General features: G+C 43.8%; 1 long non-coding RNA gene across 7 annotated transcripts in view; it reads left to right on the top strand.

Annotated features, from left to right (window-relative positions):
• Positions 1 to 18112, top strand: part of LOC140504694 (uncharacterized) — a 78934-nt gene extending 60822 nt beyond the window's left edge. For 4 of the 7 annotated variants that reach the window (XR_011967206.1, XR_011967203.1, XR_011967201.1 and 1 more), the window contains 6 exons: positions 1522 to 1615; positions 3972 to 4143; positions 8697 to 8832; positions 13577 to 13701; positions 15466 to 15601; positions 17014 to 18112. This is a non-coding gene — a long non-coding RNA (uncharacterized lncRNA). Of the gene's footprint in view, positions 1 to 1521; positions 1616 to 3689; positions 3864 to 3971; positions 4144 to 8696; positions 8833 to 13576; positions 13702 to 15465; positions 15602 to 17013 lie in introns of all 7 variants that reach the window. The other 3 variants (XR_011967208.1, XR_011967205.1, XR_011967207.1) reach the window with 3 other exon arrangements.
• Positions 18113 to 19841: the final 1729 nt, after the last annotated feature.

Below are 19841 nucleotides of genomic sequence, written 5' to 3'. Positions count from 1 at the left end.
GAACTTTGCTCATGAATTTGTACATGTGCCCATTGCCTGGTTCCAGGTAAAATCATGTGTGACAATGGGGTCTCTTCATTGAATGTGTGTGTGTGTGTGTGTGTGTGTGTGTGTGTGTATGTGCATGCATGGGCAGTAAACCTCTGTGTATACATACGTGTCTTTCTGACTTTGCTTATCTGTGGGTAGAGTTGAGTATGTGGATCTTTGTGGTATGTGATATTTACTCCCCAAAAAGCAAATGGCTGAGGGAAGGAGATTGTGTAGAGGCCCAGCAGGCTAGGGGGAACCTTCTGGACTAGGTGTGGAAGGGGATGTGCAGAAATGCCTCTCTGTTCCCTAGGATTTTTTTTCACTTTGCCTCCCCATTATATATAGAGGAGCCCCACTCTGTCCCCCATTTCTTTTCCACCAGTGGTGCTCAGGCTGGGCTTTGGAATCTGCCCAAGCAACTCTGATCTCTGGCCCCTTCTCCCTCATCTGTGACCTCAGGCCTCTGGGGGGACTCATTGTAGGGGAGGGTTCCTCTGTCAGCCTCCCCCTCCTCATCCTCTCCTGGCACAGAGCCAGCATGACAGCAGATTCCAGCTTAAAGACTCTCGTAAAAACCAAAATGCCAAGCCCTGAGCAGCCCTAACACTCCACGGTGGAGCGCTCTGCTGCCGTGGTCGCTCTCGTGAAGAAGAGCTTTAGGATGCACAGTGGTCCAATAACAGCCATGTGAAGTTGGCAGAGAGAAAATAGTGCTGCCATAGCATCCAGAGGCTGAACTTCAGTCTGGGATTCCGGAATCTAGTCTCATCCCTGACAGCTGCCTTCTCACATGCCCCTCATGCTTAGCCAGCCCTTGCCAAGGAATTAGAGAATCACTGAGCGTTGGAATTAGAAGGGGCCCTAGAACAGAAAATATTAGAACAGAAAGTTGGGGGTTTGTCAGTGGTGGTCTTTGAACATAGAATGTTAGATCCAAAAGGGGACTTAGGACAGAAAATGTCAGAGCTTCGAGGGCCCCTAGAACACAGGGTGTCAGAGTTGGGAGGGTTCTTAGAATGGAGAATCACAGAACTGAGAGGGGCCTTAAAACATATAATATGAGAACAGAGAATATAAATCTTCAGAATTCCATTTTGAAGATGAGGAAACTGATTTTAGGGAGGTTGAGCGATTGGCTTCTGGTTCTAGTTATGTTGTCAATCAACAAATGTTTATTAAGCGCCTACTGTGTGCCAGATGCTATGCTAGGCTCTGGGGATACAAAGACAAAAAAAGAGAAGGAAATAGTATTTTGGAACTAGAAGCTGGTGGATAAGGAAAGGCCTGATTAGGAAAGCAGATGACATTGGAGCAGTGCTGGGGGTTTGGGTGGGAAGACGGAGGTGTGGACCCTGGGAGCTAGCCAGGCTGAAGTAGAGTGAAGACCTTAGGATGCAGCCATTTGTCCCTGGGCTGGTTATTTTGTTAGCATTTTGTCCCCTCTTCTGCCCTCTACATAGATGGCATAAGGTGGTTCTTTCTTCACAGGGCAATGTGGAGTGGTGAAAAGAGCCCTAGGCTTGGAGTCTGAAGACTTCATTTGGAATTTTGACTCTGCTGCTTCCTACCTCTATGATACTAGGTGAGTGATTTCACTACTGTGAACCTCAGTTTCCTCATCTGTCTGCAGGGGCTATCCTGGACCTCCTGAAAAGAGCATTAGTATTGTAGTCAGACAACCTGTATTTGTGTCCTGGCTCTGATATTAGTGGTTTGATCTTGGGAAAGTCACTTTACCATGTTATACCATGTGCTGGTAAATGTTTAACAAGCTTTCTGGTGGTGGAAGGGGGGAGAACTACTCCCAATACTCTTTGAAGTTTAATTCAAATTTATTAATATTTTCTCCATAACTTTCTCAAGTCTAGACAATCAAAAAAACAAATCAAGCCCCTAGTATGTGGAGTTTGCCAGTTTTCAAGGTGTAAATGCTCACGCTGAAAATTTAACAATCTTCTTTCTTGAGCAAGTTGGAGCTGGTAAATGTTTAACAACCAGCTTTTTTTGGGGGGAGTACTCTCAATACACTTTGAAGTTTAATTTGCATTTATTAGCATTTTCTCCATCACTCTCTTAAGTTTAGGCAATCAGCAAAACAGATCAAGTCCTAATATGTAAAATTTGCCAATTTCCAAGGGGTAAATGCTCACACTGAAAATTTAACAATCTACTCCGTTGAGCAAGTTGAACCTGTATTAACACTCGTAGCTCTAGCTGGAGTTGTTTCTAGCATCCTGGTGAAGTTTCAGTAAACACACACACACACACAAATCATATAGATTTGGAGCCAGCAGTAACCTTAGAGATATCAAGTGCTTACTATGTATGAGGTACTGTGCTAAGTGCTATAAGTAAAAAGTTAAAAAAAAAAAGAGACCATTTCCTGTCCTTAAGGAGCTTACATTTAATCAGAGGGAAAGACAATACTGCATATATGATCATAGCTGGGTCCCAATTAGTATGAGTAATGAATCTCCTGCAGGGGTCACCTGTATTCTAATTCTCTATATTCAAAGTTATAATTAAGTAAATTGTAGTGATTGGTTGCAGCTCAATGAAAGAAGCAATGTGAATTTGAATAAAGCTACTACTTCAGGGATTCATTGTTTACTAAGTGAATCTAGCTGTGTGCACTTAAGTATAAATGAATAAATAGGAGATACATTTTTTTGGAGGGGGGAGGGAGAGCACTGGGGGCCCAAGGCGCTCCTCAGGCAAGGCTTATGGAGGAGGTGGCATTTGCAAAGGCCCAGAGATGGGAGAGAGAAGGTCGTGTTGGAAGACGTTCAGTCTGGCTGTGTTGTAGAGTATGGGCAGCAAGGGAACAAGGGTAGGTTGGCACCAGATCATGAAGAGCCATAAAAGAAAAATAGAGGAGGTTCTACTAGATTAATTCAATCTCATCATTTTGTCAGTGTGAAAATTGAGACCTGGGAGGGTGAAGGACCTGCCCGAAGTCATGGTGATAATGTGTGGCAGAGTTAGAATTCGAATCCAGGTTCCATGGCTCTAAATCCAGGGTTCTCTATTACGCACCCCCCCACCCCGGGAAGAATCCAAGGACATGTATGACAGCTCCCAGAGTGGATTCTCAGGTCCCTCTTTTGGTGCCTCAGCATTCACATGAGTCTCCCTACCCTCAATTGTCTAGGAAGTTCTGAGGTTCCTGAAGCTCTAGGCCAGGCATATTGCCCTTAATTAGCAAACTTTTATAATCACTCACCATGTGCCAAGGGCTGTAAAGGGTCACTGAACACAGAGGAAGAAAAGGTTCCTTAGCAGGCCTCTGGTCCAACTCATACTTGAACGAGAATAGCCTCTATGTCTCAGAGAAGAGATCACCCAGATTCTGCTTGAACTTCATGGGAGATAGCTTGGACCAGAGGAAAGAATCAGATGATTGGGCCTTGAAATCTGGCTCTGCAATGAACTCCTTGTGTGATCTGGGGGGCAGGCCTAGATAACCACTAAGATGTCTAGATCTAAATGTTTGATTCTATTTAACTCATGACTTCTTAATTTTGTTTTCAGAATATAATAATTTTTCTGATGTTTTTGTTATATCTGATCAGTTGCTTTGATGTAATTTTTGTATGTTGAATATATGTTTTATATGTTGAATGCTTAAAGTCTCATGTGTTAATGTGTCTGTTAAGGGTATGGAAGTCCTGATGTGAGCAACAGGTTTGTTATATCCTTAGAAGAGTACCTATTGATCCACCAAGAGTCACACAGAAGATTCCTAGTTAAAGGAGTTCCTCTGAGATCCTTATGAACTGCTGTCCTCAGGATAAGATGATGGCCTAGAGATCTTGAGTAACCAATCCCAAGTAATTAGTACTTTTTTGGACTCTCCACATATCTCTTGAGTATTTCTGACCTTTAAAAATTTCTTTTTTTTTTTTTTAAACTTCTACTTGAAACTTTGTTCATTCCAGGGATCCAATGGAGAAATTTTTGGTGGCCTATGCAATTGAAAGGAAAACTGGAGAAATCTGTACCTCCATTTGGAATGCTCTATGAGTCTTTAGGACTCCACTGGAAAAATTTATGTATTGAAGGAAGCCATTAGTAGAATTTTCACCCAGAACACATGATTTTCACATGAAGGTAAGCCTTTCCTGTCTTCTCTCCCTTTTCTTCTCCTCTTCTCCATTCCCTTCTCTTCCCCATCCCCTTCCCTTACTTCTTCTTCCCTCCCCTTCACCTTTCCTCTTTCCCTTTTCCTTTTTCTCCTCTTTTCCCCTTTCCTTTTTCTCTTCTTTCCCTTTCTTCTTCCCTTTCCATTTCCCTTTTCCTCTTCCCCTTTCCTCCTTGCCCTTCCTCTTCTTTTCTCTTCCCCTTCCCTTTTTTCCATCCTCTTTCCTTCCTCATATCTTCCCTTTCTTCTTTCCTTTCTCTCTCTCTCCCCTCTTCCCTTTCTCTTTCCCCTTCCCCTCTTCAATTATTTTCAGTTGTTCCCTTTTCTATTTGTTTTTGTGTTAGGAATGCTTTTACATGCATCAAGACAGGTGATAATCTATGAGAGATAAAAAAAAGTTATTTGCTGAACTTATATGACCATGTATTTGGAGGTGGTTGTAATCTCTAGGACCGTGGGATATGGTAGGCCTGGATCCTCATCACAGACTGTTAATTTCAGACTGTCTAAAACTGAGTCACACAGAATCTGGTGCCATTCATTAACGGCCATGATTGGAAGGCATTTGAAAAGACAATGCTTGAGTTTCTCCAGTGTAAAAGAGGTGGATCAGGGGAAGTCTTTGGCTAAATTGGAGGGTTTTCCTAAACAATCTGATAACACAGTGTGAAGGAGTTTTCTAAGCAACCTGATGATAAGGGCCATTGCTGTAACAAGTGGATAATTAAATTGAGGAAGTTCCTTCACCACTTTGTTGAGAATATTGGGCACTAGCTATAGGATTAAGGCAATTTATGGGGAGCAGGGAACATACTTTGAAAAATCTTTTTTCTTTTTAAAAAAATTCTGCACTTGAAAACACTAAATAAAATGAGCATTTCCATATAGATTATAGAACAGAAGGGGAGTATTGCACATGAAATAGTGAATCTCTATTATGTAGAACTTGCTTTCCTTTTAAAATATGTAATAAATTCAACATGTAACTTTCAAAGCTGTCCTGCTTGTCTGGGATTCCTTCTGGTTTTCCTTCTGTTCTCTTCTCATTTTTTGGAGGGGACGGAAACCCTCTTTGCCTCTCACATCACCCTTCTCTTACTGAATATAAAGAAAAACAAAAACTTTGTAATGAATATACATAGTCAAGCAAAACAAATTTCCACATTGGCCATGTCAAAAAATATGTCTCGTGGGTGGTTCAGTGGGTAGGTTATCGGGTGTCAGGAAGACCTGAGTTCAGTTCTGGCCTCAGACACTCACTATCTGTGTGACCCTAGACAAGTTGTTTAACCTCCGTTTGCCTCAGTTTCCTCAATTGTAAAGCAAAGATAGCATTTACTTGCAGGATTGTCATGAGGATGAGATAATATTTTTAAAGCCCTTAGAATAATGCCTGGCACATAGTAGGCTCTATACAAGTGCTTATTCCCTTCTTTCCCTTCCCTCATTCTGTATCTTGAATTCTTCACCCCTCTCTCAAGAAGTGGGTAGCATCTTCTTTGCTATCAATATTTTGGAGTCATTGGTGTCATTACATTGATCAGATGTCTTAAGTCTTTCAAAGTTTCTTTTCTTTACATCATTGTTAAATTGTTACATAAATTGTTCTCATGCTTCTTACTTCATTCTACATGAGTTCATATAAATCTTCCCAGTTTTCTCTGCCCTTTCATCATTTTACATAGCACAATAATGTTCTGTTACATGCATATACCATAATTTGTTCAGCCTTTCCCGAATTAACGACTCTCCTTACTTATTTTCTAGTTCTTTGTCACTGCAAAAAGAGCTACTATATTTTTGTACAAATGGGTAATTTTCCTCTCTCCTTAAACTTTTGGGGTTTTGACCTAGACTATCACTGGTCCACAGGATTTTCTAATAATTGAAGGAGAGGATCAGCCATATCCCTTGTATTCTAGATAAAAAAACAAACCAGTCCCCACTTTGAGGCAGTCAAGAAGAAACTCTCCTCTTGAGAGTGTTCTCATCTTTAGAGATTCCTCCTTGTGCCTATTAAGGAAGAATTTACCTCTCTTTCCTCCTTCTCCTCTACTTTTCTCCAATCAGCAGTGCCAGATTATGGCAGTAGCATATGATCAAAGGTACATATGATCAGCATGTAATCTGAGAGGGAAATTCAAGAATATGGCCTTCTGCCCTCCAACTTTCAGTGGAAAGAGTTAAGGAGAGGAGGAAAGGATGCAAGGAGGGAGGGAGGGAGGGAGAGAGAGAAACAGAGACAGAGACAGAGACAGAGGGAGGAAGGGAGGAAGGGAGGGAGGGAGGGAGAGAGACAGAGACAGAGACAGAGACAGAGAGAGAGAGCCACCTGCCAAATCAACATGGCCTACAGAAAGATGGCCCAGCTATAGAATGTATTCAGGTGAGAGCAGGTCCAGTCAAGCTGTCTTTATCAGTGAGGAGCAGTATGGATACAACATCAGATAACATCAGAGGACTTATCTCATTGGAGTGTGAGTTGCTCTCATGTGGGCCTTTTGTGTCGGATCTCTATACTTGCTCACCTTCTCCTTTGATGGTGTGTATGGTAGTGGGAGTGCGAACCCTAATTTTAGATGGGGAAAACATTCTATTGCAAATCTTCTGACTAAGGTATTCCAGTAAATGCCTTTGCTTTGATCTAATTGTATCATCTGGCTGCGTATTGAAAAATAAACACATTAGTGGGGGCTTGTGAACCTAGTTTTAGGAGCGTGGGTTCATTCCTAGTACCCTGAAAACCTGGGGTAATCATTGTTTGGGGAATCTTTCTGGTTAGGTAGGGAGAAAACTAAGGGGGACTTATGCTGGTGATCTGTTTGGTGCCAGAGTGTAGAATTAGGGTGATAGATCTTGGCTCAATAAAATAAAGAATTTTTTAACAGTCAGCATCAATGAATGGAATGGATGGCACTGTTGGATAGTGAACTAACATCCCTAAAGGTATTTAAGAAGAGAGTGGATGATATTGTAAGCAGTGTTCTTGTAAGGAAGACGTCTGGACTGGATGCCCTTTCATGTCCCTTCTAGCTCTGAGATTCTATAAAACGATGATCTTTTCACCTTGGGATTGAATGTGAAGGCTGGAGAGGATGGAAGTTAATTCTAGCTGTCTCTGTCCAAATGTTTGAACCTGACCTTGATCACTGGCCCCAGAAGCCTCCTCTTTGAACCTAGGTCTGGATCTGGCATGGAACAGTTTGTTAGTCAGTGGGTAAAAGGGTGGTCTAGAAAAGCATAATGGAGGAGGTGGCATTTGGGCCTTGAAGGACAAGGAAGATGCCCTCAGATACCCTGAGATATGGAGTGTTTAGGGCTACTGTTCACGTTGCTCCTGCTGGAGCTGAATCCTGGGTTTAACTGGGAACATTTACCTGCCAAACAGAATCAAGTGCAGGAAGTGTCTGCTGGGAAGAAATACTGTTTAATTTTAAGGTTCTGGTCTACTCTTAAATGTATTCCTCCTGGCAGCTGCATTGAAGTGAAGCTATTGCGCTTTCTTTTCTTATGCCAAAATCACAGCCATTTTTCCCTGGGAAGGAAACCGAACCGCAGACAGTTTTACTCATTAAATACTTTTTTTCCCCCTTAAATCTGTTTTCATAATTTTTTTTGCATGAACAGAAAAGTAATAAGGCTGATATTGAAATAAACAAGGCATTTGCAATAGGAAGGTTGGAGCAGATTTGGGAAGGAGGGGAAGAAAAGGGAGGGAGGCGTTGGGAACGTCCCAGCATTTCCATACGGGGGCTGCTCACCAAAGTCTAAGGCAGGAGAGACAGGGAGTGTTCCTGTGAGAAACCTTCTGAACAGGGACTCTGGAGGTGGGGAGAGCTATTCCAGGTCACAGAAAACATAGAACCTGAGAAGGTTCTGGAAGGACCTCAGAATGCAGACCACTGAATGATGGATCTGGGAGGGTTCTCAGAATATAGAATATCAGAACTGGGAGGACCATCAGAATAGTCAGAGCTGAGAAGGACCTTAGAGTACTAAATGTCAGAACCATGTGAGCCCTTAGAATGTGGAATGTCAGACCTGGGAGGGCCTTTAGAACACAGAATGTCAGAGCTAGAAGAGGCCTTAGAACACAGAATGTCAGAGCTGGGAGGGCCCTTAGAACAAAGAATATTAGAACTGGAAGAGGTGTCAGAAAATAGACTCTCAGCAAAAAGAAGAATGTTTCCATAGAGCGATAGAGCTGAAAGGGACCTTTGAAGATAAAACACAAAAACTGAAAGATACCTCAGAATTAATCTAAACCATTGCCTTTTCTTCACAGTGGGGAAACTGAGGCACAAAGAGACATGATTTTACTCAAGATCACATACTGTACCTTTTTCTTGAGACCCTTAACTCTTTAAAAGTCATTAGGTAACCAGGGTTGTTTTTATTATTTCTATTTATAAAGCTCCCCACAATTTTTTAAGTCATCCTAGTTTCCTGTGAAACTTTCATTCAGGGTATGTTCACCAGATAAATCTGTGGAAATATATTTTTTCTATTGTTTTTGCTTAAGAACAGGTAAATATTAGAGAGAAGGGAATCCTGAAGCTTCATTGGTTGAAGAGACCTCCGAGATTCTGTTGACTGTTCATTTTACAAATGCAGAAATTATCATCCAGAAAGTCCAGAGACTTGCTCAAGATCATCCGGTGAGTTAGTTGCTGAGCAGGGTCTATTTAAAGGGACTTCCTGTGTGCTCATCCCTCTGCTGGGTATTGTGGGAGGGGAGGGAACCAGAGGAAAATAAACCTTAGTCCCTTTATGTGAGGGGCTTATGCTTGCATTGGGGGAAGTAATACAATGAAGAGAACACAGTCAGGAGATTTCTCTCTGAGCCTTGGTTTCTCCAACCACTAGCTGTATGATTATGGGACTTGAAACTTTCTGGGCCTCAATAGGGATAATCATTCCTACCTTCTCAACCTAAAAAGATTGGTGTGAAGATGATGAAGTTGGATGGAGATGATGAGTTGGAATTAACTGCCTCAGGAGATCATGAGTTTCCTGTCACTGGAGATATTCAAGGAGAAGCTTGGATAAAGATGTAGAGAAAAATGCTTTTCAGCTCAGACTGGATGGTCCATAAAGGTCTTTCTGGCTCTGAGATGCTGAGATTCTGCGGGAAATGGAGTTAAGTGTTTTGAAAATGGGAGTGAAATATAAACTTTTATTATAAGTTTCATTTTTTATTTTTATTTTTAATTTTAGTTTTAATTTCTACTTATTTATTTAATTTTTAAAATTTATTTTTATTATAATAAATTTTAATTAATTTATTTTTATTATATTTTATTATAAGTCATCATAAAATTCTTTGGGAATGGTATCAGGTTTCAAAAAATTAAGAATATGTTGTATTGTTCAGACTGCTATGTGCTTTAGGGGTTCAGAGAATTGGTCCCATTCAACAAGCAAGTATTAAGTACCACTTATATACAGGGACCTGTAGGAGGGGAAGAATGAGTCAGGGAGGAGATGAGACTCGTTTGGGGCTCTTGAATAAGGACTAAGATTTGGACAAACAAGGGTGGGAGTGGGGAACAAACAAGAGTTCCCTTTGTAGGGGACAGTGAGGGAGGATACTGCTTGAGTTGAGCAAAATGTGTGTGTAAGGAAAGAAGGGAGTGATGAGGATGGTGAGGGAGGCTGAGGACAGGTTGTGGAGGGCCCTGAATGCCAGGGTCTGGACTTGGTCCAGTAGCAAAGGGATATGTATGGAAGAACCAGCAGTCAGGGACTGACTAAGGATCAGCCCTGACACTTGTTAGGTGTGTCACTTGGGCCGATCTTTTCACTCCTTTTCAATTTGTAAAATGACTGGATTAAGTGCTTTCTGAGGCCCCTTTGTGTTCAATAACCTGAGTCTCCAAAGATGGAGAGTGATAAGCATGACTGCAGGTATAGTCCCCTCTGCCCCAAGCAAAAACTGGAGGCTATACCCAGCCAGGCTGCCCTCAGAACTAGGAAACACCTGGAGAATGTTCTCTCTTGTAGCTGGAGAAAGCTACAGCAACGTCACTTCAAGACTGACTGAAGTGGCTCAGGACTGAGCCAGAGTCCTTCACTGGGCTGGGACATTGGCCGACCCCAGCTGTGGCCTTCTCCTGGACCCTGGGAATGGGTCATGATACCTGCCTCAGGACCAGGGGAGAGAATAGAAGTGGATCTTTCCAAGACAAAACCCAGAGAGAGCACAGATTCATTTGGAAATGCAGCAATAGCCCCTTTCCATGGCCCAGAAAAACCCCAGGCCTGGTCCAGCCTAGCTCAGGCCCGGGGTCCTAGCCCTAGGAGCTTTCAGGAGGAGACAGTTAGCAAGTACCTGTGAATGTAGAACATAGATTATTAGAGCTGGAAGGGAACTCAGAATGTACAAAGTCAGATCTAGATAGAATCTTAGAACCTAGAACAGAGAATGTAAAATCTCCGCCTCCCCACCCAGGGGGCTTCGTAAAGGAGGGGGCATTTTATTTAAACCTTGAAGGCTGGATTGAGTTTCAATAGGAAAAATGTGTTTTGTCCTTTGTTCTGGAAGAGGACCATGACATCAGGGAATGATGACATGACTTGCAATTGACTTTGATTTTAGTGAGGGAGGGCTGTGCAAGGTCATCAGCCTCACTTTCTCCTGCAGACATCTGGTCCAGTGGCCAGATATTCATCAGGAGAACTGGAGACGGCCTAGGATATAATGGGAGACTTTGGCTCTTGTTGGCTAAGGTCTTTAATAGAAATAGGAAAAGATAAAGTAGTGAAGAAAGGAGGACATTCTTGGCTTACAGAACCCTGAGAGCAAAGGTGCGGAGGCAATAGAATACAGGAAGCATTCAGACAATGATGAGGAAGGCAATTTGGCTGGAGTGAGAGAAGGTTCGAGATAGAAAGGGGAAGTCAGATTGGCCTTGAGTGCCAGGCTGAGAAGACTTTCAGCCTTCCAGCTGGCTTTTAAAGCTCACTTAGCCCAGCCTCTTACCTGAAGCTGAATCCCCTTTATGATTTGGGGGCATTGTGACATCCCTGACCCTGGAATATGTTTTGCGCCCTGAGCCATTGCAGGCAGAGGTGGGAGGGGCCAGGTTCTTCCTTCAGCTTCTGAAAATGCATTTGTTTCTGGGTGAATGAACGCTGCAGCCGGCTGGAGGCCAGGCTTGGGTGGAAACAGGGCGGTGGGGAGACTGCAGGCGCTCCAAATGTATTCTGAGAGAGGAGAACACTTCCCATCGCAATTCAAGGCTGTCTGAGTCTTCACCTGTAGATCTGCCGATAAACTTATATCATCCACCTGCAGGTTTCTCGGGGGCCAGTGTGTCAGCTCTGGCTTCTGCTGATTTACCGCCAGGGCCCCAAATGGATTAAATCACCCAGAGTCATTTGAATTTTACCCAGCCTTGTCACACAAATCTCAGAAAACTGCTGTCTTGCATGAGAACTTTCTTCTTCTTCTGTGGAAACCTGAGAGAGACTTGGAATTAGGCTGGTAATGGGGGTAGGGGAACCAAGGGGCCTCTGTGCCCGTGCCATGGGGGGCTTTGTGTTTCCTGGCCAGAGGATGGCAGAGGACAATGCTCCCTTCCTGGACGCTTTCCCTCCTTGGTGCCCTGCAAAAATTTCTCAGGGTAGGGAAGGAGATCCCATTCTGCAGGTCCTGGGGAAAATATGCATTATGTTTATAGCTCTGATCATGGAACACTTCATTGTAATGAGTCTATCACACACATGTATACGTGCACACACATGCATATGAACACACACATGTGTATACACATGTATATGTGCACACATGTACACATGCACTTGCATGTATTTTTATATATTAATATACATACATATATATATGTGTGTGTTGCTAGTTGACATTATTGAGTTCCTATCCAATTAGAACTAAGTCCAAATCTGGCTATCTGGGCAAGTTACTTGACTCTGTTTGCCTCAGTTTCCTCATCTGTAAAATGAGCTGCAGAAGGAAACTCCAGTATCTTTGCCAAGGAAACCCCAAAATGAGGTCACAAAGAGTAAGATACAACTGAAATAACCAAACAACAACGAGTCAGTTACTGCATGTATAATGTAGGATGCAGTTCTGGATATCGTAGAAGGTATAAAGAGATACTGGCTAGATCAGGACTCATCTCTCATGAAACTTAAATTCCAACTGAGGTATGCAGAAAAAAGGTAGTTAGGATTAAAATTCTATCAGATTGCAAGTGTTTGGGCTATATTCAGATCTTCATAATCCAAATCTAGGTCAGGCATGGTTGAACCTTGAGTTAGGGGGATGGGCTGGATGGTTCCTGGAGGTCCTAGGAATCTGTGACCTATGTGCCTTCATGGAAGGCCAAGGGAGAAGAATTAACTCAAGTGAGCACCCTGAGGTCTTTGTCCTGTTTCCTCTTCCAGCCCTACCCAACCCAATTTAACCCATCTCAGCCAGTGTAATCAATCTGTGCTTCTGCTGCTGTTCCTGTCCTCCTAACCCTTGGAGCCCTAGTGCAAATTCTGCAAATGAATCAACTGCTTTGGATGCTCTAAGGATCTAATATCTTCTTTAAGGTCACCAGAATAATCCCTTGTGATTCCTCAGTCCTATCAGAGTCTGTCTCTGTTGGGGCCAAAGCCAGTCACCGATGCTTCGGGAAATATCCTAATGACTGTTATGTTTCTGTAGGACTTCAAAGCTTACTAAACCTCCCCACCTCAATAATAGCTCTATGAGATAGATAATGCAAGTGTAACCTGAGAACCCACTGGTATAGATCTCTGTCCTTATTGGTGGACATCAGTGCTTTACCTCTTACTGTCATTATGACCTAGGGCAAGTCCTTTGGTCTAATGCCTCATATGTGAAATAAGGGGTGGGTTGGACTTATGATCTGCAAGGTCCCTTCTGTGGTCCCAAATCTGTGTTCTTGTGATCTTATTCAATAAGGCCCCTGAGGTCCCAATCCACAAATATTTTCTTTCCCAGATCTGGTCCTGATATGTCTTAGGAACTCAGATTTAGAACTGGAAGGAACTTTAGAGGCCATATAGTCCAGTAAGCCTGTTACAGATGAGGAAACTGAGGCCCAGAGAGATTGGGTGACTTTTTCCAGGTCAAACGGGTAGTAAATACAGGGCCCTGCACACAGTCAGAACTGAAGACATATTTATGGAATTGTGGGACCTAGTTCCATATAAAGGTAACTATGTGTCATAGTGGATAGACAACTAAATGTGGAGTCAGGGAGACCTGAGTTTGAAACCTATGTGACCCTGAGCAAATCATTTCATTTCTCAGTGCCTCAGTTTCCTCATCTATAAAATGATGGGCCTCTGAAGTCCCTTCCAGCTCTGATCCATTGGTGGATACAGCTTCCTTTATTTACTCTAATAAGTCTCCTTTGTTTCCCCAAGGCAGGACAGAAGTCACCGCTGGGGAAGGGTTCTCGGATTGGCTTAATTAGCTCAGGCTGCTGTAAATACATTATTTCCCCAAACCCCATCTTGGAAAATATGTTTGAAAAGAACAATTTATGAAGGTAAGAAAACATACATAAACTCATTAAATCACATGTATACACACCAAACTGTACATAACATGAGCAGCAACTGGAGAGCTGAGCCACCCACAGACTTCATTGCTGAGTGGGGCTGTTCTGTGCTGTGTGGGGGAAAGGGAAGAGAATGTGCTCTCTCTGATCTCTGCTTCTCCCCATTCACTTGTCAGGGCAGGGTAATAGAGGGTCAGAGAGGCTCCAGAGCCCTGAACTTGAAGTCTGATTCTGTCACTTTCTATCTATCTCTGTGTGCTCCATAATGTAGAAACCCAACCAATATTTCTTGAATGAACTGTGTAAGCTAGGACTCTGAGATCCTCAGTCTCCCCCTTTGCAAATTGAATGATTTAAACTAGATCATCGGTTAAGACCCTTTCATAACTTGGTATTTTCTATGTACTAAGCTCCAAGGTCGCTTCTAGTCGTGGCATTCTGTGTTCTCTGGTCTCCCAGCCCTAAGATTCTACATTTCATATTCTAAGATCCCTCTCAGATATAACATTCCATGTCCTAAGGTTCCTTTTTAACTCTGACATTCTAGATTCCAGTATTCCTCTAAGCTCTGACATTCTGTGTTCCGTGCTGAAGCCTTCTTCTAGTTTTGACATTCTGTCATTTGGTAATAGGGTAGACCCGTGTGTAATTAGATCAAACAGTGTCAACCCTGCAGGGTGGGAAGGTGTCCATCAGTCAGTATAATGAAATGAGGCTAGAAAAGCTAATGTGATCTGGGTGAATTGGGTTAGGAAAAAGGGAAGTGGGAGAGGGTCTCCAGATTCAAAATTCAGGGTGGAGGGAGTCTAATGAAGTATTTGTTATGATTTTAGATGCTCGTCAGGAGGAAGGTGTCCAAACTGGTACTTGGGAGATAGCAAGAAAGGCCAAGGCCAAATTGGATTGGGTTGGTTTGGGGTGGAAGAGAAGAGAGTTAAGACCCAGATGGTGAAGATACTTGGTAGTGTTTAGATCTTTGCCAGGCCTGTAGTTTGTAGATTCCCAGAACCTCCAGGGACCACCTAGTCTATCTTTTGCCATAGGGCCTGGCCATATCTGATTTGGAGTCAGAAGGCATGCTGGTTTTAAGTCCTGGCTGTGCTTCTTTGCTGTGTGATCATGGAGAAGTCATTTAACCTTTTTGGACCTCAGGATCCTCAGAAATAAAGGAGGCTTTGGACTAGATTTTCTCTAAGGACTTTTTCTGCTGTAGATTCTTTGATGGGCCATGTGGTGCAGTCAGTCAATCAAGAAACATTTATTAAGTACCTACTATGTGCCAGACATTGGGGATACAAAGAAAGGTAAAAGGTCTCAAGGAGCTCCCAGTATATTGGGGTAAATAACATATACAACAGTGTACAAACAAGATCTAAACAGGGTAACCTGGAGACAACTGAGAGAGAGAAGGTAGTAGCATTAAGGGGATTGGGAAAGGCTTCCTGTGGAGGGGGGGGGGGTTAGCTGGGACTTGCTGGAAGCCATCGGGAGAAAGAGTGCCAGGCTTGGGGCCAAGGAGAGCCCTGGGCTTAGATTTTGGCTTTGATTTGACTGGTTTTGTGAACTTGGCCAAGTCACAGAACCTCAGTTTCCTCACCTCCAAAATGAGAAGAATAATATTTTCCATAACTACCTCAGAAGAAAAAAATTGGAAATTCCCCAGCTTTCAAGCCCTGTTTATGAGAGTGGCTAGTTATTAGCATTATTTTCAGTTGCAGGGATTATCATCCTATGATTTCTGTCTCCATGTAGGAGGACCAAGGATTAAATTTTCTTTTTCTGTGGCCTTGGAGGACAGAACTAGCTACAACAGTGGAAATTTCGGAGAGGAAAATTTCTACTGGATAGAAGGAAGACCTGCCTGAGTTAAGAGCTAGCCACCGATGGAGTGAGTTGCCTTGGGGGTGTTGTGATCTCCCCATCCCCGGTGGTATCCAAACAACTTGGATGCTGTGGCTTTGTGGGAGTTGAGCTTCACACCCTTTGAAAGTCCCTTCTGCCCAGAGATTCTAGAATCCACAGGTGTTACTTCTTGGGGAGTTGCTCTTCACTGTGTTAATTCTGGTAATGTGGTATAGGTGCCCAGGGGCCTCCCTTGAATAACTTAATAGTCTCTGGAGAAAGTTCTGGAGGAGGAGCAGCCCTGAGCTGTGGGGCCTCTAGTGGGTGGCAGAACCTTTTCCTGGCTGAATCCCTTCTAACCACTATTCTCCCAAGCTCTCCAAGTTGAGTTCTTGGTGTAGGAAAGGACTGGGTGGCTTCTCCTGGACCACTCTGCCTGAGACTGAAAGCCAGCCGGTTGGCACTGTCTGCCTGGGAGCCACCGCCAGCTTCCTTTGGCACTTTATTGGCAAAGGCGATGACATTTATTTCAGTTAGGTGGGTGGAGCTGTTAGGCAAACTCCCTGCTCTCCCCATTCGCTGATGAATATTCATGTCTCAAGCAATCTGCATCAGCCAGACTTTCCCAGTATTTCTTTTCTCCCTCCCTTTCTTTCCTTACTCCTTTTCTCTTTCTCCCTCCACCTCCCCCATCTTTAAATGCTGAAGCTCAGTCTAGGCTGAAGGGACAGACATTCACCTGTTCATGACAAGACTCACCTTTCCATGCAGAGGCAGCCCAAGGTAGTGAGGATAGCATTGGAGGCAGAAGACCTGGATTTTCAAACACTTGCACTATCATCTCCCACTGAGCTGCCAAATCCATATTCCTAACATGGCAGATCTGACTCAAAACTCTTCCCTGGCTCCCTATTTCCTCTAGGCTCAGATGCAAGCTCCTCAGCCTGGCATTCAAACCCTCCCCCACCCCTACAACTGAGCCCCCTCGCACTGACCTTTCAAGTCTCATATTTCCCTTTTGTGTACCCCCGTTCAATTCTAACTCCCCTTCTAGCTGTTGCCTGACCATGATTTAATCTTCTGTTTCCATGCCTTTGCATAGGCTGATCCCTGGGTCTGGACTGCTCTCCCACCACACCTCTGCTCACAGCTGGCCACCTCCTGTTTGAGGCCTTTCCTGATTTGCCTAGTTATTTAGCACCCTTTTCTTTTGAAATCATTGCATTCTCTCATGTATACTTTGCACTTGCTTATGTGTCTCTTTGTTGAATTCCCAGCCTGGAGAATGGAAACCCCTTGAAGGCAAGAATGGTTTCACTTTGTTTTTGTCTTTCCAATGCCTTGCACATAGTTGACACTTAATGAATGTTTGTCCAGTCTAACTGGAGAAACCTTAAAATGCAGTAGAAATGTCAATTATTATCATGATGATGATTTATGTTCCCTTTGGAAACACAGGCCCTGGAGAAGAGCTGCTGGTGACCGGGAGGACAGCTCAGAGGTGATATCTCTGAACCCAGTGCCCTGGGGTGGAACCTGGACAAAGGCAGGAACTTTGAGGGGACCTGGGGCTAAGGGTCTGGCCTAGCCCATCTTCTTTACAAGAGAGACAGGGAGCTGTAGTGGAAAAGGTATTAGACCCGGGGTCAGGAGGCCTGACCTTGAGCAGCTGGGTGACTTGGATAAGCTACTTCTAACTCCCTCTGAAATTTGTTAAATAGAATGTAATACTCACATGGCCCACCTTGAAAGGGTTGTGATGAAGAAAGCTCTTTGAAAACTTTAGTGGGACACAGAAGTATGAAATATGATACCTACTCTTGCAGCTTGGACCCGAGGTGCCCATGGGCATCAGGGCAAAGCAGGTGTAAGGTACAGAGGTCCCATTTTGCCTCACCTTCAAGGCTGTTGTGGGTATAAAATAGGGTCTGATACCCTTCTCCCGGGCATCAACCTAATATTCCACACCAAGTAGAATATTAGGGTCAGAGAATTGACCCTATTGACCTGAGCCCACAATTAAGGAGCCCTGATGCCCAGGTCTCTTCTAGGACTGACAAACATTTGTGTCATGTATGTACACAGTTGTTTCTGTGTGGTCTCCCAATAGAATGGGAGCTCCTTGAGGGCAGGGATTTTCTTTTGCCTTTCTTTGTATCTTTGGCACAATGCCTTGTATGTAGTAGGTGCTTAATGAGTGCTTGTTTATTGAAATCCTGTGGTCTCCATGGAAGGAGAGCAATGTTGTACCTTTTTGTTTTTTTTTTTCCAAAAGTGGGGAAAGGAAGTATTCCAGAGCAGCAATGATGAGCCTGGAGTTATTACACGGCCCCCATTACCTAGAAGATACAGCCTTTTTTTTTTTTTTCAAAGACCTGGTTCAATAGCCCTTCCTTCATGAAATCTTCGCTGTGGATTCTTTCTGTGTATTCTTTCTCAGGCAGGGACATGCTAATAAAACTTTAACGACAGGCTCTCTGAAAACACATGCTTTAAAGTTTAATCTGCCTTGTGTACACTCTCTGAAGTCTAGACAATCAATAAAACAGTAAATCAAGCCTTGATTTGTAGCCTTTGATTTCCAAGGTGTAATGGTTACACAGAAAATTTAACAATCAGCTTCCAGGAGGTTGAGATGCTGCCAGCAAACCCCCGCTTCAGGCGTCATTGTAGAACTTTCTTTGCCCGAGATACCCATTTGATGCTGTGTGATAGAGTTATCTGTCTTGTTGTCCCAGTCAGAGTGGAGGCCTCTGGGAGGGCAGGCCTTGTGTCTTCCAGATACTTTATATCTCTTCAGTGTTGAGCTCAGGCTCAACATACAGTGGGAATTTAATTGATATTTATTTAAGTTGAATGTGTGTCAGTCTGTGCAGGTATGTGAGCCTGGACCTCTGCAAGTGTGAGTCTGTGGATGTATGCTAGCCTGAGTGTGCCCCTCAGTATAACTGGAGATCTGTGTGCCTGTGTGCACGGCTTGGAAAGTGGAAGGAGTGCAAGGAAGGTTGGGGTTGGGTGTTGGGGGTGGGTGTCAGTCTGTCTCTCTGTGTATCAGGTAAATGGGCCTCTGGAGGGTATCCATCTGTGCTTGGCTTTGTACTCATATGTGATCACCCTCAGCTCCCACCCTTCCTTGTCTTACTGAGAGCTAATTTTCCTGCTTCCAAATGTTTGCAGATCGAGTCTGAGAACGCGAACAGAAGGTCTCCCAGCACAGAGCGTCCTGAAATCCCTTTTTGTTTCCCCTTCTTTCTGTCTTCATCAAAATAGCAGCTTCAGGCTCCCTCCTCCATCCAAGCTGACCTGTAATTAACCCATTCTTTCTTCCCAGTGTCTCAGTGGGATTGCCCCCCTTGGCCAGCAGGGGAAGGTGCCTGCAGCCTCCCTGGCCCTGAGCCAGTCACCCTCATCATGGGGCAGCTCCCAGGAACCAGCCTTGCCAGAGCCTGCTGGGCAACAAACCCTCCTGATTTACAAATATGCAAATGGACAGGCTTTTCTTATATGCAAATGGGACATTACAGGCAGCTAATTAGGGTCAAAAGAATTATTCAAACCAATTAGTGAAACCAATCCCCTCTTGTTTGGAGTGGCCAAGTCTGCTTTCTCAGGGCTGGAGATGCAGCTGAAGCTGGGGATTGGCTCCCTCCTACCTGACATCATCTTGTCCAGTAACCACCACCCGAGGCCTACCTGGTAGCCTGGTAGCTGCCTTTCACTGGGGACTCAAGGAGCACAGACTGTCAGAGCTGGAAAAGCCATTCGAGTGCAGAATGGCAGGCTAGGAGGAAACCTTAGAACACATGGAACATAGAAGGTTAGACCTGGAAGGAACCTTAGAACATAGAATATTAGAGCCAGAGGGGATCTTAGAACACATGATGTTAGCCCTGCAAAGGACCTCAGAACATAGAATGTAGAATGTGTATAAGGAGAGACCTTAGCAAATTGACTCAGAATTAGGAAAACTTGTGTGATTGAATGGGAGGGCCATCTAACTCAACACTCTCCTTTTGCAGATGAGAAAACTGAGTCCCAGAGAGGGAAGGGGAAGCATTAGGTAGGGTGCAACCTTGGTGTCATCACTGATACCTCTCTTGAACTTGCTCCATCTATCTTATCTGTTGCGAAATTGTCTTGTCATTTCTACCTTCTCTTGTATATGTCCCTTTCTATCACTTTACTTCTGTTGCAATGACCTGCTTGCCTGTTGATTCTCCTGCCTCAAGTGTCTTCCCACTCCACTCAGATGTTAAAGTGATCCTCCTAATGTACCAGTGTGATTA

This window comes from Notamacropus eugenii, chromosome 5 (genome assembly GCF_028372415.1).
Source record: "Notamacropus eugenii isolate mMacEug1 chromosome 5, mMacEug1.pri_v2, whole genome shotgun sequence".
NCBI lineage: Eukaryota > Metazoa > Chordata > Mammalia > Diprotodontia > Macropodidae > Notamacropus > Notamacropus eugenii.
Note: the sequence above shows the minus strand (reverse complement) of the source record. Positions and strands in the feature narration are given on the sequence as shown.